Genomic DNA, 24,674 nt, shown 5'->3' on the forward strand with positions numbered 1-24,674 from the left:
TTGGGGCTAATACTGAAGTTAACCCTAAAGAACAATGTAAGGCTATTGTTAGTATGAAAGATGAGAGAGAGAAAGAAAAAGAAAAGTTGAGTGAGAAAGAAAAAGAAGAGAGATTGAGTGAAAAAGAAAAGGATGAAAATAAGAAAGAAAAAGAGAAAGAGAAAGACGAAAAGAAAAAAAAAAGAGGAGAGTGAGAGAGAGAAAAATGAAGCGGTTAAGAGAGAATAAGAAAATTTTGAGAAAAAGCTCAATCACCCTGAAGAGTGCTCCAGAAAAGAAAAAGAAAAACAATTAGGGTGTTTTGAAGAAATCTCTAGAGAATTGGGGATTAGAACTCCTATGACTGAAGTATTGCAACAAATTCCTGAATATGCTGATTTTTTGAAGAAACTCCTCAAAAGAAAAGAATATTTAAAAGAGGAGACCATGGAGGTACATGAAGAGTGTAGTGTGATCTTACAAAAGGCACTTCCTCCTAAGGTTGAAGATCCAGGAAGTTTCACCATTCCCTATACTATTGGGAATCATAAAATAGGGAAAGCCCTAATTGATTTAGGGTCCAGTATTAATTTGATGCCTTTATCTGTGCTTGAAAAGATTGGTGGTCTTGAAGTCAAACCTGCAAGGATGACTCTATTTATGGCTGATGGATCCACCAAAAAGCCCTATGGTATGGTGGAAGATGTGATGGTTCAAATTGAAAATCCCAGATTCCTGGTTGACTGTGTGATAATGGAGATGGGGGGAGATTTGGAGATTCCTCTTATTCTTGGATGCAAAATTCATTTCTAATTCAAATTGTTATAAAAAAACTTGATACAATTGTTCCCATTATTCCTCTAATGAGATCATTGGCTAAAACAAAATTTTGTAATGTAATGGGTCATCCTATTAGTAAGCCGCCATTCATGAAAACGGCGAAGGTGATTATTAATGTTGATGATGGAACTATAACACTTAAAAACCAAGAAGAGGAGGTGATTTTCAATGTCTTCAAGGCTGAGCAGCAAATCCAAATAAAGAAGACTAGTCTCAAGACTTCAAGTGGAGGTACATCAGAGACCAGTGCTAAAGCTGCCAAGCCAGGTAAGAAAGGTAAAAAGTTTTTTGTCATAGGTAAAGGAGGAAGAAAAAGATAGCAAAGGAGAAAGTGTTCATCAAGACTTCCTAGAGAAACATGAAGAATTTAGACCAGGCATTCTAGTGATAATCAACAAAAAGCTGTGGGTTGTGAAAGAACTGATCAGAACTGATGGACTGATAGAGATTGAATCTCCAATTTCAAGAAGAATCAAAAAGGTGAACAGGAAATTAATGAAGACCATTTGGTGTGGAGAAGGAAAAAATAGCACCAAGATCAAAGATGTGACATGAGCTTATTGGGTCAAGCTAGTGACGTTAAAGAAGTGCTTGTTGGGAGACAACCCAGTGTTTAAAAACTTTTATTTGTTTATTGTTTCTTTAAGTTTGCAATTTTTCTATTTATTTTATGTTTTCTTTGGGTCAAGCTAGTGATGTTAAAGAAGCGCTTGCTGGGAGGCAACCCAGTGTTTTTACAAACTTTTATTTCTTTAGTTTTTGTTTGTGTGTGATTTCAGTGTGCTTAGTCTGAATGTTTGAGGTGTGAAGAGAGATGAATTGATTGATTTGAGAGTTGTTGTGAGGACTAGGCAAAAGAAACTGAAAAAATTCTAAAGTTGAATTTGCGAACTCAGGGCCAGGACCACCCAAAACGAGCTAAAAAGCAAAGAGGGAAAAGTTCTGCCCGCGGCTTGAGCGCCCTCTGAGGGGCGCTCGGGTGGCGCGACTGTAGACTTGGTTTTTAAGTTTGCAGCTTAAGCGGGATTTCAGCCCACTTCTTATTTTCACGCTCTAGGGTTCGCCCAAGCCCCCTCTTTCAGATTCTCCTCACTCTAGCCTCCTTAAACACCTCTCCCAAGTCTTCTCTTCACTTTTCCCCTTCACTTTTCCACCAAAAACCCTATTTCTCACTTGATTTGCACTTTCCAACCATCAAAGTTTGGGTTTTTTGACTGTGTGGCTGCTAGTGTTCTATATTGTGCACTTAATTTGAGCTCAAATCTCTATTTTCTTGTCTCCAATCATGTACGTTCTTGTTAGGTTATGAGTTGAGAACTTTAAAGTTTGATGTATGAAAGATTTGGAGGAGAAAGTTTGATTTTTTATACCCTATATTGTTTATGCTTGATTTCCCACTATTTGGACCGATTAAATTGTGCTAATTTTGATTTGAACTGGGTGGAAACTGATTTGGAAAAGGATTGAAACAACAAGGTCACACTTGGCTACACCGTGCGCCACTTAAGCGCCCCTTGAGGGGCGCCAAAGCAGAAAGTGGTAGATTTTGAATTTCTTTTGTTGTGTTCTGTTTTTGACTGTTTGGTTTTATGCAGCTGGTGTTGAGGGTTCTCTGTTATACCCGCTTTCTAAATAATAAGAGTTTGTGTTTTTTGGGAACTAATGCTTGATGATTTCTGGGTTTGTCTATGAATTTTTCTGTGCAGGAATGACATCTTCTTCAGGAAAAAGGATTAAAACCCTTGGTTCCAAAGAAAAGGGAATAAAGAGGAAGGAGAAGGAGCAATTTCACTCAGATAAGTTCAGAACCCCTGCTCATGAAAGATAGTACCCACAAGTGGAGGGAAGAAAATTGCTAATGGAAAGGAAGGTGGCCTCCATACCATCCTTAGCTCCCAAGTTTGAAAGGGAGCTGAACAATAGAGACTGGGGCCACCTGGCAGTATACCCCTCTCCCGCCAATGTTGACATAGTTAAAGAGTTTTACACAAATGCCAAAGCATTGGGGGGAGAAGAACAGACATACTTCAGCTACGTGAGGGGTAAGAGGGTTATTTTTGATGCTGATGCTATTAACTGCTTCCTTGGTATAGAGGGGGAGGGGGAGCAATGTCAGTTTGCCTCACCCATGCTGGAAGGGGTGGGTTACGAGGATGTGGACCTTATGTGTGCTTGGAGGGCATTTTCAGAGGAACAGGTCTGGGGCACCCATCCACCTTACTAGACCCCAACTGACGCCTTGGGCGAAGTATTCGATGGCATTCTCTCATGCCAACATCCAGCCCTGCTCTCATGTTTTTGACATCACTGTTCCTAGGGCTATCCTCCTCTACTGTATTCTCTAGGGCTTTAATATTGACATAGGCCAGGTCATAGCTGATGCGATCCAGAGTTGTGCCCGTGGTGCAACCAGTAAGGCACCCTTGGGACATCCTTCATTGATCACCTCCCTTTATGAGGCTGCAGGCATTGATGTTTCTAGGCCACTACTAAAGCATCCAAGAAAGTAACTGGACGCAGGGCACATAGGAGGGCATCACCACCAGCTTAGGAGTCGGTTCATTAGGTTGCTCCTTTCCAGATGCAGGACATGTACTATTCTCTACTAGATGCTAGGATGGCTGCTGTATACAGGGGCGAGCAGGAATTGCTGAGGACACTAACGTTTGCATTCCCTGAGAGACAGTTCATGTCTCAGGATGAATTTGCAGCTTATGTGGCATGGCCCGCTAACCCGACACAGGAGGGTGATAGAGCTGAAGCAGCTGAAGCTTCAGCCATGGATGCTGATGCTGAGGATTCTGATGAGGAGTGATGATTTATATCTGGGACCTACTGAAGGGTGCCATCTTTGTTAAGACCAGGATTTATTATATTTTCTATTTTTGTGTTATTTGCTTTGATTGACTGTATTTTGTTTATGTTTTACTAGTTTCCTTTTTAATTATGTGCTTTGTATTCTACATTGCTTTAATGAACTACACTACTTTGGTTCAATTGTGATTGTTTTGTGATGAGTAGTGCTTGGTGTGTGGATTGATGTTGAGGTGATGCATGATGTGCTGATATACAGGTGATGACTCGCAGTGTATAAAACATGTGTTTGAGGTAAAGTTTGATTGAGATACTGAGCAAGTTGTTTTTTTGAATTCTGGGACTTGAGAGTTTACCTGTGTGAGTTTTGGGCTTCAGAATGTTTTGTAAATAATTGCTATTACTTTGGAGGCATGAATGATTTTGCCCAAATATTCTGTGATTGAACTACTTGCCTGTAGGTTTCATATGATCAAGGTCATCTTTTGTTGTCCCTTATTCTTCTAGCCTTCACATGAAGTTATCCACTAAAAGAAAACAATGTATTATATCCTTTGAACCTTAAGCCCTATGCATTTGTTGAAAACCCTTTGTGAAAGTCTTTACCTTGAGTTACGTTGAGAACATTTGTGAGGTATTGATAAAGGTTCAAGTTTGAGGTTACTGGGAAAAAGGAAAAGAAAAGCATTGATCTAAGCAGTGAATACTTGAAAAGCAAAAGAAAAGGAAAAGAAAAGAAAAGAAAAGAAAGGCTCAATGCAAGGAAAAGTTGAGAAAAAGAAAGAGCGTTTGTGCTTGAATGATGAAACCATAAATATCTCTCTTAACTCAAGAATCTTGTTGACCAGAAAAACCAATTTCCTTCTTAGCCCAGCCAAGTTAAGAGCCATGAAAAGCCCTTGTGATGACTACTTGCTTGTGACTATGTTTGATTGTGGCTAAATGAAAGGCAAAGTTAATTTGTGTGACATTGTGATAGTAGAGTGGAAAAGACACCAACACCTCACTATACACTTTTAAGTTCTTGAGTGAAACACTTTCTTTGGTTAGGAGTAGTTCTCTGAATTTCTGATTGCATCTCTGCTTGGTTGATTGATCATTCTTAAGGATAGCATCTGTTGAAACATATGGGCATCACATTGATTTTGATTGAATTATGGCATCTGCACACTTTGACTGATATTTGTATGCTGAAATGATAAAATTGCTTGTCTAAAAGAAAAAGTTTTTGAAAAAGGTTGAGTCAGTGTAGTGATTGTTCTGAAAAGCTAAGTTACAATCTGTTTTGCTTGAGGACAAACAAAGTTCTAAGTTTGTGGTTTTGATAACAGTTGAAAATACCGTTATTTGTGATGTAATTTTGATACTAAATACACCCTTTTCTGCTTAGAAACTTGCTTGGAATCATGTTTTTCTGTTAAGTTGCGTGAATAAGAAAGTTGAGGTTGAATTTGATGATTTTATGACTAATTCCCTTTGTTTTAATAGAAAATGAGTTAATATGGAAAGCAGGGATAAAGTGCTAAGGAGATAGAGCTTAGAAAGGTATAGAAAAAGCCACAGAAGGAAAGAAACTCGAGGCTTGGGCGCCTTTTTTGGAGGCTTGAGCGTAGCAAACCATCGCTCGTCGCCCGGGCGCCCTTTTTGGGCGCTTGAGCGCCAACTGCACGAAGCTTGGGCGACCTCTGGAAGGCTTAAGCGCAGGAAATGCCGCTCACCGCCCGAGCGCCGGATGTAGAAGGCTGGGGCGACCTCTGCGAGGCTTGAGCGTTGAAAATCACCGCTCGTCGCCCGGGCGCCCTAAGTGGGGCGCTTGAGCGCCGGCGACTCGGGCCTGGACTTTGTTTCTATTCTATTTTTGTTCTATTTAAAGGACCCAGGCGTCCTAGGATTGGTATCTCTGGCTGGAGCAGCACAACACCACATTCTTCTACTCTCTGAAGGCGGATCTAGAGGCGGGAGCTTCCATCCTCTACTTTTAGGGTTTTACTATCTTATGCTTTTCCATTATTCATCTAGTTTCTCCATGTCTATGGGGAACTAAACTCTATTTGTTGTTGGGGGATGATGTAACCTTGTGAACTCTCATGTATTTTTAATTGATTCTTAATTCCATATGTTTTTTCATTAATTGTTAGAGTAATTCGTATGTGCTTATTACATGCTTTGTTTAACTCATTCATCGCATGATTTCTGAATTGCATGAGTGTCGGGAGGTTCCTTGCGATTCAGGTTCTTGTTGAATTCTCCCAAGAGTAATATTTCTCAAGGATGAGAGTATCAGTCTTGGTCGTCTTAAGCTCTTGATCTTCACATTTAATTACTAGGAATTCTAAGAATTGGATGAACTGGTGATTAAGGACAGACTTCTTTGTCAAGGGATCGGGTTTAAGTGATTTAGTGAGTGACGTTGACATGAATGCATAAAGAAACGGGAGGTACACTACTGGGGACAGAGAATTAATTGGACCATGGAGGTTGAGGGAAGGGAGGGAGAGGCCCACCAATTTATTACTCTGTACGTTCAATTGGATATGCAAGGAAATATAAATGTTCCGAGAAGGATTGCAGGCTTGTGCTCTCCACCTGAACCGCTAGCTTTCATGTTGTGTTGGATGTTCATTTAAGAAGTTGAGAAATTCAAGTACTTTATATGTTCTTGATGATGTCCAAAATAATTGGCCTAAGAAGCTAGATCTTATTTTCTGTGAAGGTCATATTTTAACTAGTTTTGTTAACATGTCTAAGGAATAGTAACTTCAGAATGATTATCCAGAGCTCTAAACTTGTTGAAAATTGTTTAGGTGAATTCAAGGACAAACTACAATATTTTAGTGACATCAAGAGTCACAATTAAAGGATTTAGGCAGCCATACGTGTTGAAATCACTGAATGAAGCTGATGCTTTAAACTTATTTCGCCACTCTACATCCCTGTACCAGACCAGCTCTAATATTCCCGAGACTATTGTGCAGAAGGTATACTCTCTATTGCTCAATTATAGTATTGCAAATGTGGTCTGTATAATTGTATCTACGGAATGCTTGTCCAAAAGAATTTTCACCTTCCAGTAATGGTAATAACAAACTTTTACATGTGATCAACACATTTTTTATAATGACCTTTTACATTAAAAGGTTCCCACCCTCTTCTTGGTTCAAATCCTATTCACTTGAAAACAAAATGAACATCTCAAAGTTCAATAAATTAGCTATGCTTGGTGTTTTTAATTTACAAAGAAGGGTGGGATTTCAGATGGAGTGAGAAGGAAAACATGACATTGCTAATTATAATTTTTTATTTGGTAACTAATTTTTTATTCCAAAATCATGTGTTTGGAGTAAAGTTGTTTGGCTTTTTATTTGGTGAACTTAAAAGTTTCATAATCTTTAACAGGTTCTGCTAATAATAAAGTATTATATATTACATTATGTTGTTATAAAATTATTATATTTTGTAATCTCCATTATCGTTTTCTTGTCTTTCTCATTACCTATTCATAATCTTTTACTTTCTCTTTTTAAGGGGAGTGATAGTTGTTTTAATTTTTCTGAATGTTGAGAGGAAGATGTCTCGAGCTTCTCTTTGGGCCATTTTTCGTTTTCTCAGTTTAACGATGTTGTAGACATTGGTTTGTGGTTAGTTTTTAATTCTAAATGTTTGAAGTTCTCCTTTTTACTAGTCCATTGCCTTAAGTATCTGTTAATTTTTCAGCTTGCTTTAATGGCTTAAATTAGTGTTTCAAGTGTAGCTTGTTTTCCCACAAGTTGTGCTGCTTAATCACCATCCATACTCATTTTCCAGTTAACACAACGCCTCTAGTTTCCTTGTTCAACCCATTCTTCCAGTTTTAATTCCATATAAAATCTGTTTTACTGAACAAAAAATCTATTTTCTGATAAATTCATATTAAGCCCAATTGGTTTTATTCAGTGCAGTTTAACTACTACTTTGCATTTCTTATGTTATCTTAACTCTAGTCTTTAGTTAATATGGTGGTTTATTGTTGTCCAAGTTGTTAATTTAATTTAATGCATAGTTTTTTAATAACCTTTGTCTTGGATTCTTGCTCTTTGCAGTAGTATTTTGCTATGTTTTATTCCTTGTACATTTTAATGGGTTATGTTGCTAGTGCTAGTCTGTTTTCAGATTTTGGTTCCTCTTATTATTCCAGCTTAGCTCTTGATATGTGCTCTTGAACTGTTACAGCATGGGTAATCACTGGTTCATTGGTTTCTAAGCACTTACTAGAGGATTTCATGTTTACTTATATAAGTGAGTTTTTTGGTGTAGATGTTGCAATTTGGCTACAAGGAAAAGATGAAACACTTGTTCTGGAAAAGGATGGGAAGGATTTAACAAGTCTTCAACTACTTTCCAAAATGCCACAGGTTTTTCAGAGTGCGAATCAGCTGGGTCTTTTGAAGAGAATCATATATCACTGTACATTCCCTAGAATAATGGAAATGATGCAATAGCTTTGTCTTTGGAGAAGTTGGGCCTTTTGAGCTGTTTTCTTGTTTAGAAGTAGAATTTAAATGTTTTTCTTTTGTATTGAGGTGTAAGAACTTTTAGTGTTGTAGTGTTGTGGCAACAAGTATCTTATGTAAAAGACTACAAACATATTATGCAATATCATTTGATATCTTCTTTTCAACTGTCCTTCTCCAGTAGAAATATCAGTGGTTAGTTTGAATTGATGTCATGAAAATTTTCATAATCTAAGCTAGTGAAATGAAACTAGGGCCTTTATCCTTCGATAATTACCGAAGGGCAAAGGCCGTCGGTAACGGTTAGCGACAAACGATTTACCGACGATCAATTCTTCGTGGGTAATCTGTCGGTAATAGGCATTACTGACGACTTTTTTCTATTTTCGACGGATTCGGGCCTTCGGTAATGCCCTCTTTTTCGGTTATGCCCTCTTTCATGCCAACAAAGAGGGCCTTTTTGAGGGTACACTTGCCGATTCATCAACAGTTTTACATGAAAGACATTCAACAAGATGTTCAACATTTGAAGACTCTTTCATTTCTAAGTTACAAATTTTATTTCTTAAAATTACTTCCTCATCTAATGCCTTATCATATTTAATTTTCAATTCTTTAAATTCCTTTTTCAAATTTTTATGAGCAGCATTCAATTTCTCATATTCATCAAGCAATTCAAGAAAATCCTTTTGTACATGAAATTCATTAGTGTCAAGGCTAGAGCAACTTACTTCGCTTGTAGTGTCATCAATATTAGCTGTCAAACACAAGGTTGCTATATTCTTTGATCTTCCATAATGGTCAAAGTTAGATGTTAGACATTGCAAAGATTTGATGCATGTAGAGAAGAATGTGTGTGATAACTTGATTGGTACACTGCTCAACATTCAAGGAAAGACAAAAAATGGAGTGAATGCTCGTTTGGATTTGGTTGACATGTAGATCCGAGAAGAGTTGGCACCTAGGGAGAATTGTAAACGTACTTATTTGCCCCCTACATGTTACACAATTTCCAGAAAAGAGAAGATAACTTTTTGCCTTTGTTTAAAGAGAATCAAGGTACCACAAGGATACTCTTCAAATATGAAGAGTTTAGTGTCGATGCAGTACTTAAAGCTTGTTGGCATGAAGTCTCACGATTGTACGTCTTAATGCAACAATTGTTACCGGTGACTATTCATGGAATTTTGCCCAAAAGTGTTAGGCAGACCATAAACAAGTTGTGTTCATTTTTCTCATCAATTTGTTGTAAAGCCATCGATCCAACAAAGTTAGATGAACTTCAAGGCGAGATTGTTATCATCTTGTGTCAACTAGAGATGTTTCTCCCTCCATCTTTTTTTGACATCATGGTACATTTACTTGTTCATTTGGTTAGAGAAATCAAGTTGTGCAAACCGGTATACTTAAGATGGATGTATCTTATTGAGCGTTATATGAAGATTTTAAAAGGGTACGTTAAAAATTTGTATTGTTCCGAAGGTTCAAGGATTGAAAGGTATATTGCTGAAGAAAGTATTGAGTTTTGTTCAGATTACATGACTTCTTCGCATATCATGGTTGAATAAATGTTCTACAAGTAAAAGCATCTGAGGTGTGAAAGTGGTGACCAAAGACCGCGAAGAATTGTTGCAAGCACATCTTTATATATTAAACAACACAAATGAGGTGATCCCTTTTTTGGAAGAACACAAAGTCATTGTGAAGAATAAAAATCCAAGACAATAAGAGAAATGACAGTTGATGGAGCATAATAGAACATTTATGTGTTGGTTCAAATCTGAAGTTGACAAAGAGCCACATTCTTATCAGACTTTGTTGTGGCTTGCAAATGGTTTAAAGTTTGATGTCATATGTTGTACAGGTTATGAAATCAATAATAACTCATTCTATACGAAGAGTTTGGATGATAAAAGCACAATACAAAATAGTGGAGTTAGTCTAGAAGTTGAGTCGCTCCAATTTTCCACATCAAAAGATCAAAATCTTGTACTTAGATCAACGAGATATTATGGTACAATAGAAGAGATATGGGAGGTTGATTACACTAAGTTTTTTGTTCCATTGTTCAAATGTAAGTGGTTTGACAATAAGAGTGGTGTGAAAATATATGAATCGGGTATGACACTAGTTGATTTTCGAAAGGTGGGTTATCGAGACGAACCGTTTACCATGGTACATCAAGCATCTCAGGTTTTTTATGTCAAAGATCATGCGTCTGATCATTGGTATGTCGCTCTTCAAGGCAAAAAACAAATTGAAGTTATCAAAGACAATCTGATTAATATTCATATTGCTGAAACATTCATTGAAAACAGTGACAAATTTGGATGACCACCCTTTACTTGACGATGTACATGCAATTCGGTCAGTTCATGATATACATATGACTAATCGATTTATTTATGTATGAATTTCAAATTTGTGTATAAGTTTTTATTAATATTACATAAGTCTTTTATTAATATTTCATATGACCCATATTACATGTTTTGTTAAATTATATGATATCACATAAGTCTTTTATTAATATTTCATGTTGTTATTTATTTTGACAAATATATGGTTGACCACCCACATTCATCAGGGGATGAGGCTCCCTCATCCAGACATACTAGAGGAGCCACCAGGTTGAAACAAATGATGGTCAGAATAGTGGTGAAAGGACACCTATGGATGTTAATGTCATCACTGGTGTGGCATCTAGCCCAAATGCAGATGCCTTTAGATCATACCTTGGAGTACTGGCCCGTGATAGGATTAATATTCTTACTCCATCTTTTGAACATGTGTCCGAGGTTGATCAGAACATCATATGGAACGATCTATTGGTAATTTAATTAATATTATTTGTTTATATTGATAATTTTATCCTGATACAACTTTATCATGTTTATTGCAGACGACATTTGACATTCCAAATGTCACAACACTTAAAATAAGTGTTTATCATCTATTGCTGAGAAATTCCAGGGTTTTAAAACTAAGTTGACCTCGAGATATATATTTGGAGGTAAAAAAATGAGTCTTCATGTAAAAAATATAAGGTCATTGATGAGGAGACTTGGCGCCTCTTTGTACAGAGTCGGACATTAGAGGAATGACAGGTTAATATAGTTGATGTTTATTCAGTTCCTAATTAACAAATATATATTATATGAACTAATTAATTCAATATATGTGACAGGCAACAAGAAGCAAAGCATAAGGAATAAGTGCTCAAAATAAGAACCCCTACCTATTATCTCGTGGTGGGTATAGGAAGCTTGAGGAGAAAATCCTCAAGCAAAAGGTAGAAGGTAGACCATCATCTGAGGGTGGTAGCCCCCAGCCTCCTTCTCCACCTTCTCGACATGAGAAGTGGAAGTTGGCTTATTTAAGATCATCAGGGGACTACTCTTCTGAGACTGCACGACAAATATCTGAAAGAATTATAAGTTTTCACTATTCCTAAAACAATAATAGTTTCATTATACATACTACATTGAACGTTTTAAAGAATAATGGTGCTTTTTTATGTTACAAGACTCCTTGGTTGAGTAGAGCTCCCAAGGTCAATTCACTCCAAAGGGTCGCCAGGATATTCTTACCACTGCAATTGAACGACCTGAGCACCCTGGACGTGTGTGTGCTGCTAGTACTAGAGTAGGCATTCGAGATTATTTTGGGAGTTCTTCGCGTCAGACTTTATACGCATACAACGAAGAACAATAATAAAGGCTGACACAAGAGATCTCAAAAAAGCTTAGGGTGGAGCTTAGGGCGGAGCTTAGGACAAAATTGTATGATGAAGTCACTACAGAAGTGACTGATAGAGTTATGTGCTAGTTCCAGCAACAATTTGAGAGTTATGGAATGCGTCCGCAGCCATCTCCAGTACAGGAACCTATTGTGCCTCCCACAGGTAAAATCAATACACATTTATGTTCAATAATTTATTATTTTTATAATCTAACCTTTACTTTGAAAGGGAGAAGCAGGAAAGGAAGTTGTTCAACACCAGCCGTCCATGGGGATGACATGGACGATGCTAGTCCATGTCTGCTATACGTTTTAGATGGTACCGGGACAATCCTGGTAGCTCGTGGAATAGTGTTTAAGGCAGCAACTGTTGTTCATGGTATGGAGCTATCAGAGGATATGAAGGTCTCAGTAGACGACATTATCATACCAGATGCCTTAGTTCCTCTATCCACAGATGAGATTTTCACTATGACACATGCATTCCAGTCTTTTATCGCTGGGCCTAAACACTTGGTTGGTTCGGTTTCTGACCACCCAGTATGAACTTCTACTTTACACTTGTCAATTTTAAATTTTACATGTTATTGATGTCCAAACTTATTCTATTTTTCCATGTAACAACAGACGCATGGACACGAGAAGATTCGTTTATCTAAGGATGATCCTATTGGTGCATTGCATCAACTTTATGACATCATTGGAGATGAGCCTATGAAGGTTGAATATGATGCTAGTGTATTTGGGAGAGGCTCTGAGGTCCAGTATACCTGCATAGCCAAGATGTCAGGGAGCTTGCGTCGGGAAGAGAAGAGTTGAATATTACATTAATTCAGCTATGGATGATGTAAGTTTATGAGCAATTATTTATATAAAATTGATTTATATATCAAGTATACTTATATCAAAGGTAATTTTTGATTTCAGGTATATGTTTGGTGTCAATAACAACTTGGGGTACAATGATGTCTATGGGTTCATTGATCCCCAAGTCATTCACGAAGCAAATGATTTTGATGACATCACAACATATCTCACCAGCAGATTTGGAAGTAGGAAGGAAATATATTTTATTCGTTATATATCTGGGTAAGTGAAGTTTGTTAACTTCATAAAGATCCATATGTGGTTTTAATATATAACAATTAAGTTATTATCAATTTCAAGTACCATTGGCAACTACTTGTTATTTCCGTACCAGAGAGTTATGCTTTGTGGTTCTGCTCATTGCGCAAGTCTCCTCCCAAACATCTCAGACAAGCAGTTGATTGGTAAGAACCTCAATGTTTGGACTTTCTTTATTATATAAATGAATGCTAAAACTTTTTTTTTATATAGTTCTATTGCAGCACGTATGATGTTTGTTGGGATATCAACTGTTAACGGTAGAAAGCTTGCATGATTTACTCTCGAGGTTTGACATATGCTAAAGTCATACCTTCTTATAGTTGTTTTGTTTTAATGATTTTCACTAACTATTTACAACTATGATGATATATTGTGGTGTAACAAACAGAGTGGGTCATATGAGTGCGGATACTATGTAATGTATAGGATGACCCACATTATTCGTGTCCATATCACAAGAGACTGGGAAACGGTAATATTTAAATTTAATGAATTTTGGTTTTCTCCAACATTTGGAATTCATATACACTAATTAATATCAATTGTCTTGTGTAGAGATTCAAGACTCCTACTCCACTTCTTGAGAAGCCACTTACATTCCTGAGGAATACACTTGCAAAATATTTAGTTAGATTATATAATAGTTCATAGTTATTAGATTTAAAATACATTAGAACATGTTGATTTATAGTTATTAGACTTTGTACATTATGGTTTAAACATTATGTGATGTAAATATTGAATATTGTGTTGACTCTGTGTTGTATATATTGTGTTTGATATGCAGGTCTGTTTTTGTGATAGTGGATGTCACAAAAATAGACCTACTATTAAAAAAAATTGCAAGAGAATAGGCCTCAGTTGTAGCCAAAGTCGAGGTAGAAAGCCTACATATGACTTCGGTTCAACTACAACCGATGCCATAGGGTGCACGATAATTTTAAAAAAAAAAATAGCGCTTTGGCAGGGCTTCAAGCTAGAACTGTTGCCATAGGTCCAGGTTATTACCTCGGTTGTTGAAGAACCAAGGCAGTAGCCTTAAACATATTACCTCGGTTGTAACTGAGGCCAAAAGTCCCCAACCTTTTTACCTCGTCTGTATATACCTCGGTTCGAAAATCGAAGTGTATTGTCAAAAACAACTACTGCCATTTTCGTTCGTTGCACTAGTGTAACTATCCTTTTTAGGCTCACCTTCTTTATCGTGTTCCTCACCGTTGTTGGCTCCGCCCTCATCTCCGCTCTCATGCCTCGCATCATCACCGTTTGCCTCCATAGTGTTTTCCACGTGCTTGAGGATCTATTCCTTGACAAGCAAGGTGCCTTTCAGACCACCAAATTCCTCTCCTTCATTTGCATCCCCACCATTCTCAGCATTGTCGTTCCAACTTTCTCAATACAAGTCTAAGCAAGGAATTCTTGGATTTGACGGTCTCTCAATCCAGAAGAGGAGCATACAGTGAAGGCTAGGGTTCCAAGGGGAGTGCCAATGAGGAAAAGGTATGCATAGTGGAGGTTAGGGTTCCAATGGAAGTTGTGAGTGAGTGATTTTTGAGTGAGAGATTGATTTTAAAGGTATGAGTGGATGAGTGATCAAGCTGTGAGAATATTTTGTGTCAAGTAACACAAATAACCCTTGGTTTTAATTTAAAATATTTAATTATTTCTAAATTCGTATGTAAATTTTATTTTATTTTATACCATTATCTAAGGATCATGTTTTTCACATGCTAAATATACATATGAAATTTACATACGAAAAATCAGTAAGATTTGTTTTTCTCGTTACAAAAAAAAATCTATATGTAACTCAAATTTACAAATTCTTAATAAAATTCGTATGTAATACTTATATTATTTAGGAATTTAAATATATAGATAAATATAAGTAGGTAGGTACATTAGATGCTATTTGTAAAAAGTTGTAACAAGGAATTATTAAGAAGACAATTCGATCCTTTTTTATTGAGTTTTTCCTTTTCTTCACAGCTAATTTTTAGTTAGTGGAGGCATAAGCTAAGGTTTACCCTCTAGAATAAAACTCAAGGTATTTCATCATTCACTAGGAGACATGGACTGAGATAGAAAACAAAGAGTGCAGAAAGCAAATGCCTCATAGATGATGTATGGGCTTAGTCTATTTATGAGAATTAAATGGCTGTTCACACATGTGCACAACTGAAACCACCTATGGTGTGCCATACGTGTGAGACAAACGTAACACTGGACCCATATGGTGTGATATTGATCTGAATATAATACAACTACGACATTGCGAAGACAATTACTACATGGAAGATTTTGATACAAATAACTAGCTGACTATTCGAGACACTTGAGAGGCTTAAATTGAAGAAAAAACAAACCAAGGGAGTATTGCACCAGCTAGGAATAGAAAATAATATATATTGCGAAAGGGAAGGAATCAAAGAAGGATCCTGAAACCTAAACATTGCTGGCTTTCTTACAATAAAGATTTAAAGGCACTCACATGCCTTGCTTCGCTGAATAATCAATCTCCAGCCCAGAAACAGGATATGATTGGTACCTTGTTAATTTACCGAACTAAACAGGTTGTGTATACCAAATTATTCAGCACAACCGCTGCTGATCAACAAATGAATTATTTCTCACCAGTTCAATTGATCGGCCACAGCCAAATACGAACACACATATGATGATAATGGATTGACAGTCAGTTAGCAAGTTCAATCACTTTCACAGAATTTAGAGCTTTCTCTATATATAAATTCTTGGCGATGACAAAGCCCTGTAGTACCCTCTTAACACGTAATCAAAAGAGTCACAAGGAAGACTTAATGCATCAGGTGCCAATATAAAAAGAAAAGCATTAATGATAGCCTAATTATGCATTAATTAGTGGGATCACGTTGCGTCACCACTTGCACCCATAAATCCACCAACCAACCTTGCTATGTATGATGCATGGAATAAGTTACACACGCGAACACCACCATATGCGTACAAAAGGGTAGATCAGAGTAGGGGTAAGGGCAAATTGGAGATAGTGAAGGGGGTAAGAAAGTGGTGTGCATAATTGGGCTGAAAAGCTGTGTGATATCTTGAAGGAATACACGGATAAGGGATAAATGAACAGTGCAACGTGGGTGAAACCGAGGCAGGTTGAAGATAGATTAGGTTGTAGAAGTGAAGCGCACAGTGCAGAGAGTGCAAAACCAAAAGCAATTGTTCGTGGCACAAAGAAAGGGTGACCCATCGTGTATTTGTATCCACCGGGCCAGGCAGAGAGACCCATTTCTTGTGGACCCTCTGTCAACCTTTATAAGTGTTATATGACTCATTCAGAAGTGACTCTCAAAATTAAACACCATGCCTCATCAATTTTCTCCCTTCCAAACTCAACAGAAGACTTCTCTCACGTCTTGTCTTACCTCAATCTTTTCTTCCCACAAGTAATCTTATTTAATAACCCCCAACACTTCACCTGATAGAAATTCAAACTTTACTTTGCTACATTGCGAGAGATTATAGTTCCAGGTGCTTATCTAAGGTTTAGTTCATTAAGAGATCTTAGACCCATCTACACTTGTTGGTTAACTCAATCTTTCATATCTTACTTTTCTACATATGTAAGGATTTTGACCATAGTTCTAAACTACATCTGCAAGTGTGTGTTTTTTTTGTGTTGAACTTGAATTCAATTTTTTTTTTATTTTCTTTGTAATTTGAACACTGGAAAGGGACAAATCTGGAATCAGCTTAGTTTTTTGACAGTCCAGTACGCGCTAAAACCTCTTACAATGAGAGTTTCTGCACGCAATGATAATTCTGGGAAGGAGAGCAGGTCGACCTCGCCGTTATCACCATCTGAGAAGGCGCCCCCGTCAGAGTCCAAACCGGAGAAGCGCAACCGGGACTCGAACAAGCACCCGGTGTACCGAGGTGTGCGCATGAGGAACTGGGGAAAATGGGTGTCGGAAATCCGAGAGCCGCGGAAGAAATCGAGAATATGGCTGGGGACATTCCCCACGCCGGAAATGGCGGCGAGGGCGCATGACGTTGCAGCACTGAGCATAAAGGGGAACAGCGCCATCCTCAACTTCCCCGAACTCGCCGCCTCGCTTCCGCGTCCCGTGTCGTTGGCCCCTCGCGACGTGCAAGCCGCAGCGGCCAAAGCGGCTCACACAGACTTCCGTCCTTCGTCCACGTCATTATCATCATCAACATCATCGTTGGTGTCAACCACTTCCTCCTCCTCGTCGTTATCCTCGTCGGTTTCAACTTCGGACTTGTCAGCTGAGTCGGAGGAACTGAGCCAGATCATCGAGTTGCCGAGGTTGGAAACGAGTTACGAGTTGGGAAAGGAGTTTGTGTTCGCAGACTCGCAGGACACGTGGATGTATCAGCCGCCGATACCTTGGTTGCAAACCACGTACGATGCTTCTCATGCCGACGATGATATTGTAGTGGCAGAGACTGGGCTTGTCACTAGCTTTAAGAGTTTTCTGTGGGATTACTGATATGATTTTTTTATCTGTTTCTGTTTTTTATGCGTTTGACAAACTTTAAGTGCAATGTTGAAGTGTCTTTGTTCTAATTTTTAATTGAAATTGAGTGTTCCGTCTGAATGATATGATGTACTTTTACCACATATGCTAGATATTGTTAATATTATGGCATTCAAGCTTTCGAATTCAGAGTCTCTTTCATCGAAGTTGAATGTAATATAATTACGGTCATAATATCCAATTGTGGTGATTATCTGAACCTCGTTTTAAATAAAGACAAACAACATACTTTGTTGCTTAAGTTTTTGTTTTTTCCTTTTTCTTTATAATGTAACTTAATTACAACTGTTTTTGGTTTTCCTTGTACTCTCAATTTGGCTGTGTTATGAGCCCTCTCAGGTTTTCTGTTGAGGGATTTTGGCACGGGTTTCTTTGTTTGATTTTCGGTTTTTTAGCTGCTCTGTTTATTCGCTGTGTAGTCTCTCTTATCTATTCTTTTGAATTTAAGCCTAACTGTCTAGTAGTGGACGGAGGAAAATTGTCATATTTTTCCTGTTTTGGCACAAAATATGTAGTGCTCTGTTTCGAGAAGTAGTAGTCGACAATTCTGATGCCTTCCCCAACTTGGTCTGTCAATCAAAACTCGATTAATCTCATGGTTACGTGTTTGTTTACGTATAATATGTTACTCATACGTTAATTTTAATAATTTATCTTTATTTAATTACATCATACACTTTATTACTAATGATATATATATTTGTTAAACAAAACTTTTCATAATTACATCAAACATTATCTAAGATTCTACAACACCATTTTTCCTTACTATGACCCGGTAACAGTGAATTCGATGCTTTTAGAAAATTACATTACACTAACATGATTTATAAATTAACTTGTGATCTTATTTATGTAGCAATGATTATTTAAACAATAGTGTCTCCATAATAAATTAAAAAATAAAAATTAGCTTTGTTCATATCCACTAAAAAATAATTACAATTTAATTTCTGATTGCTTTGAAATTATCTTCAAATTGTGATATTTAAAATAATGTTTATATTTAAAGTTAAAGATTTTTTTTTAAATAAATTTTTGAAAATTAAAACTTATTCATATTTAAATTTATCTTATATATATTACTTTTTTATTTATATTTAAATGCAGAGATTATATCGTGTGCTCTTTTATAAAAAATATTTTTTTTCTTTTCAATTCAGTTAAGTATTTGGCCTTAATAACAAAGTTTGTTTTGGTACGGCAATGCTTCTCTGATCTGATATAAGTATACTAGGACTAAAATTGATACTTTTATAATTACTAGTATTGGGGGCTATTTCTTTATTTGTTGTACAATATTATCTAATATTAATTACTTTTATGCTGTAATTTAATATGATATTAGAATTTATAGCTCATTTTACTAATCACATGATCTGAGTAAGAAAATCCCAAAGTTGTGTGCTTTCTAAAATTGAAATGTTTGAAAGATTAGAAATAAATTAAATAAGTCGTGTAGCTCTGAATTTTTAATTATTTTAGAAAATTATTTGGATTAAAATTTATTTAATGTGGTTATTTACCTCGTTATATTAAAAAATTGTTTAAAAATAAATTTAACTTTATGAAATATAAGTTTTTATATTTTGTTACATATCCTTGTTATTTATACCTTCTTTTATTCATGCGCTCGATAACATGTTCAGAAAATGGATGAATGTTAAGGGGACCATTTTCTTACTAAAAGCGATGTCAAACGTGTTATTTTAATGAGAAGAAAACGTTACTCTCATGTTATTATTATTCATCCAAAAAACTGAGCTAAAAAACATCAGAAAACATCACTTTATGTGGAATATATGACGATGTTGTTGACTAGAAGTTATGTTTCTATTGGAGCTTATCGTTTGGTACGGTGAATTTGTTTTTGGATAAATAAATAAAACACTGGAATAAAAACGGTTAAGCAATTAATGAGAATGAATTTTGTTTCCACGGTCCTGGATTTATATTCAACTTCATTTCCCAGTTGACTAATGTCATTTATTGTATTCTCTAATTATCTAACCACCACTATTTTTTTATCATTATATTTCATAAAATATGTAATCACGTGACACCCTCTGTGATGTCAATATATGCACCGCATTGTTTGAATACATGTCGATACATGTATTCGATATGCATCGGAAAAGAACCATACCGGCCAAATAGATAATATTAATAAATTATGATTAATATTAAAACAAGATTGTTTAAAGAGATAGACGGTTTAGCATATCATATTTAAAAGTTTAACAAATAGGAAATATCATTTAACGAAATATATAACATCTGGATAATTGCATTCTTATTAAATATTTATAAAATAAACCATGACTTCTCATTTATAAATGTCTAAGGTAAAAAAATAGTAAACGCTATATATCTTATCAATTGTCATTACATTGAAAAAGTTCATACTTACGCTAAAATACTTATTTTATGAAACATGCTTAAACATTCTATCAACGTATAAATTATTAAATGTATGTACGTAGTGTACCTTATCTACTATACTATTTCTCTCTTTATCTATGTAGATATTGATAATACCAATATCTACTTAAAAGCATTGCACGTCGATCAGAAATATGTCGTGAAATAGAAAGACATTAGTGGAATGTTTCCTAAAGCTTTATATCCTACAATAATCGTACAAGCTCTAACTATGAAAGTAATGATACTCTCCCTAAGGCGTAGAAAAGTACATATCTTCGTACAAGAAGCCATCTACTTTTAGAAGGTCAACTCATTCTGAGTAATGGTCATATATCGAAGAAAACAATAAAAGGAGGAGTCGCACAGGAGAATACAATAACTTTTGCCATAATTATATCGTTATGTTGTTATGTTCTCTATAAGCTTACATCCTCTGAGTTTGTTCATAAAACAAAAGAATGAACTTCACAAGTTCCCAGATTTCATTGTATTGTATTTACTAGAACAAAAATCGCATACAACGTCGAACATTTTGGGCTTTTAACGGTGAATTTGTGAACGACGTCATATCAGGAGACGTTAAATTGACGTCGAATTTAAAAAATCGATGTTAAATTAACGTCAAATTTTTTCAATATACAACATTAATAATTTTTTTTTTGTTTTTTTATAATTAATTGTGATCTTTTTTTACAACTCTAGGATACCTTAAAAGTAGACAAACAACAAATTTTAGTTTTTGGTATTTTATAAAACAAGAACTATGAACGTGTAGTATAGTATCAAAAACAAACAACAAAACCAACAACAAACAAGTTCAATCAAACAACAACAACAAACAAGTTCAACCAAACAACAATAAACAAGTTCAACAAAAAAAAAAACAACAAACAAGTTCAACAAATAAGTTCTTCAAAACGAAAACGAAAACTAACCTTCAAAAGGTGGGTTCATTGGAATAAAGTGACGTCAGTGACAGAGAAAGCATACTGCACCTATGAAGGACAAGAGCACGAAAATAATCGGTCTCAACAAACGAAAATCATACATAAAGTGGTTAATTATCATGAACTTGTATCAAATGAAAGAAAGATTACATGTGATGGTCGTCAAACTTTGTTCGAGAAAAGTTTAAGAAGAGAAGAGGATCTCGTGCGCTAAGATAAAGTGAATGAATTTTCAATCTCCCGCTCAATTTTTTATTGAACTCACTAACCTTTTAACGTCTAATGCTGGGGCATTCGACGTTTTATATCCTTTTACGTCGAATTACAATTCTAAACGACGTTTACTAATTGCATTTATTTACGAAAACGCCACCGATCATTTTTAACGTTGGCTATTTAGTGGTAGGAAGTTGAACGCGTGACATTATATACTGTTTTTGTACTAGTGATATATCATCTCACTAAGAGTTATTAGAATCTATACTTGTAAACCAAAACTGATTGTGTTTGGATATTCTGAAGAGAATTAAAACACTTGTATTATTTAGCTCAGGAGAGTTAAATATTCTAGACAATTGTCTAGGGTTGATACTAGGAGTGGTCATAAGTCTTGCACCATTGGGAATCATGATATAGGAAAGGTTCTAGTTGATTTAGGGGCTAGCATCAATCTAATGCATGCTCAAGGAGATTGGTGGTCTTGAGGTCAAACCTACAAGAATGATCTTGCAAATGGCAGACAGGTCCATTAATAATCCTTTTGGTGTAGTGGAAAATGTTGTGATCCAGATTGATAAACTCAAATTCCTAGTGGATTTTGTAGTGATGGAGATGGGGAAGAAATAGAGATCCCTCTCATTCTTGGAAGACCATTCATGAAGACAACCAAGGTTGTAATTCATGTAGATGATGGAGTTTTAACATTGAAAGATCAAGATGAAGAGGTGACTTTTAATGTCATCAATGATGTGCAGCCAATTCAAGTAAAAAAGACTAGTCCTAAAACAAGAGATGAATTCTATTAGTGACTAGTTTACCTGATCAAGCTGTCAATTTGGTCAAGAGGAGCCATAATTGTTTTTCCCCAAAAGTAAAGGAAGAGGATGAAGATAATAAAGAGAAACAAGTGCACCAAGAATCGGTGCTGGAAAATAATGAACCTAAACCTGGCAAACCAGTGAAATTCAAGAATAGGGTATGGGTTATCAAGGATATTAAAGTAAAGGGAGTTCTTGAGATTGAGGCTCCTTATTGTAGAAGAGTCAAGTTGGTGACTAGGAAGCTGTTGAAATTATGTTGGTGTGATGAAAGAAAGAAGCACGCTAATATCAAGAATCCAAATTGAGCATATTGGTATCAAGCTAATGACGTTAAACGAGCGCTTACTGAGAGGCAACCCAGTTTTCTAAACCCTTCTTTTTAATGTTAATTATTTGTGTTTGATATGTCTAGTGTGATTTAGTATGCAATGGTATGTTCTGGTTTGGGTGAATGTTTGTGATATGCTGCATAAAGTTTTAAGAGTCAAATGTAAAATGTGAAAGCTTGAGTTGGAGAATTAGAAAGTTTAAACGCTGAGGGCCCTCTGCTGAGAGGCGCTCAGCACCAGCTGATCAGGTGGGATGACTCATGACCGAGTCAGAACCCTTCTGAGGACGAGGGTGAGGAAGAGGACGATGAGCATGATGAGGATGAGGATGAGGATGAAGAGGAAGATTCCGATGACAGTAGAGGATAATTTGGATGTAGATGACAACATCTACTGATGGATGCTGCTAGATCAGGATGTTTCTTTTTCTTTATTTTTATGCATTTTTAAACTTTGTTTATTTTTTTTTAATTATAGTTTGACCTATGTACTTGGTTAAATGGATAGTTTGCTGCAATGGTTTGGTGTGAAGTGATAAATTGTGTGTGAGAAGTAATATTGTCTTGTGTTTGCTTTATTGTGAAAGTGATGTTGAGATATTGATTGGTTTAGCTTTTAAGCAAGATGGTGGTTGCTCATAGCTTTTAAGTTGAGAAGTGGTTTCTCAAGTAAAGTAGAAAGAAAGATTAATGTTAAATTATGAAGTAAATTGTTCACTCTCTTAACTCAGGGAACTTTGGTGTCCAGAAAAACCAGTTTTCTTCTTAGCCCAACCACAATACAAGCCTCAAAAAGTCCTTGTGATGATAACTTACTTGTGAATGTGTTTGATGTTGTTAAATGAAAGGTAAAGTTGAATTGTGTGACATTGTGATGATAGAGTGAAAGAGACACCTCACTATACACCTTTGAGCTTGAGTGAAACACTTTCTTTGGTGAGGAATTGTTCCATGGACTATAGGATAACATTTTGCTTTGCTATTGATCACTCATAAGGCTTTTGCATTGGTTGTGTATTCTTTATTACGTGAGCACCATAGTTGAAGCTTGATTGGCTAAGACTTCATTATATCTTGAATGATCTTTCTACGATGGGCAGACATTAGTGATTTACTTGTCTTAGAAGAGAATGTTTTTTTTAGTGTTTTAGACCATTGTAGTATGGCTATTTTGTTTAAGCCAAGATATAGTTTGCTTGAGGACAAGCAAAGTTTCAAGTTTAGGGTTGTGATAACGATTGAATTTACCATTATCTGTGATTCAATTTTGATACTAGATTAACCCTTTTTAACTTTGAATCTTACTTAAACTCTTGTTTTTAGTTTATTTCTAGGAATAAGAGAGTTGAGGTTATACTTGATGATCTTATCACTAAATTCCCTTGATTTTGTAGGTTATTGGAATGAATTGGAAGAGGAGTTGAAGTATCAAGGAGTTGGAACCAAGGAAGGAAAGAAAAAGCACCAAAAGAGAAGGTTATAGAAGGTCGCAGGACGCCTGGTTGCCCTTTTCTGAGGCCCTGAGCGTAGGAGCTCACACAACCACGCCTGGTTGCCCTTTTCTAGGGTCCTCAGTGCCAGGTAGCTCGAACCAGCACCTACTTGCCCTCTGAGGGGTGCTGAGCACCAGACTCCATGTATCGTAGGACGCCTAGTTGCCCCTTTTAGGGCCTTGAGCGCCACTCCTCTCGCAAGCTTGCCTCGTTGCCCTAAGTAGGGGCGTTGAGCGCTAGCATGTTGGGCCTTGGACTTTGTTTTTGATCTATTTAAGGACCTCTACGCCCTAAGGTTCACATCTTTTGGACGGCTGAAGTACAGAAACATAATTTTCGACCCTTTGGAGGGAGATTGGGCATGCAGGAGCTTTCCTTCTCACTTTCTAGGGTTTCCATTCATTCATTCTTCCATTGTACACCAAGGTTCTCCATGACAATGGAGAACTAAACTCATTTGTTGTTGGGGATGATGTAACCTCTAAACTTTCATGTGTTTGAACATGTTTTAAATAAATATTTTATGCTTCTTTCATTGAATGTTAGTGATATTCTCTTATTCTTAATTCTTGTCATGTTTTGGCCATTCATGACTTGATGTTTGATTTGTTTGAGTATTGGGAAATATCTTATGAATCATGATCTAGAGGATTTCACCCAAAGGGAATATTGCCTAGGGATAGGGATAGGACGTTTGGTTGGCTTAAGCTTTTTTCTTAATGCGAAATTGATTATTAGGGATTCAAGGGATTGAGGTCTAATAATTAAGGCTAGGCTTTTTAAGCCGAGGTCGGGTTCTAATTAATTTCGTAAGTGACATTAACATTCCAATGAAGAAGATGAGTTCTAATATGCATGAAAGTGAAGTAGGTGAAGTCTAACCCCAACAACATCATCATC

General features: G+C 36.3%; 1 pseudogene; it reads left to right on the forward strand.

Annotated features, from left to right (window-relative positions):
* Nucleotides 1-16,136: 16,136 nt before the first annotated feature.
* Nucleotides 16,137-17,602, forward strand: LOC148205102 (ethylene-responsive transcription factor TINY pseudogene; annotated as a pseudogene).
* Nucleotides 17,603-24,674: the final 7,072 nt, after the last annotated feature.

The sequence above is a fragment of the Vigna umbellata genome, chromosome 1, assembly GCF_029865625.1.
Source record: "Vigna umbellata cultivar VRB3 chromosome 1, Vumbellata_1.0, whole genome shotgun sequence".
Classification (NCBI taxonomy): Eukaryota; Viridiplantae; Streptophyta; class Magnoliopsida; order Fabales; family Fabaceae; genus Vigna; species Vigna umbellata.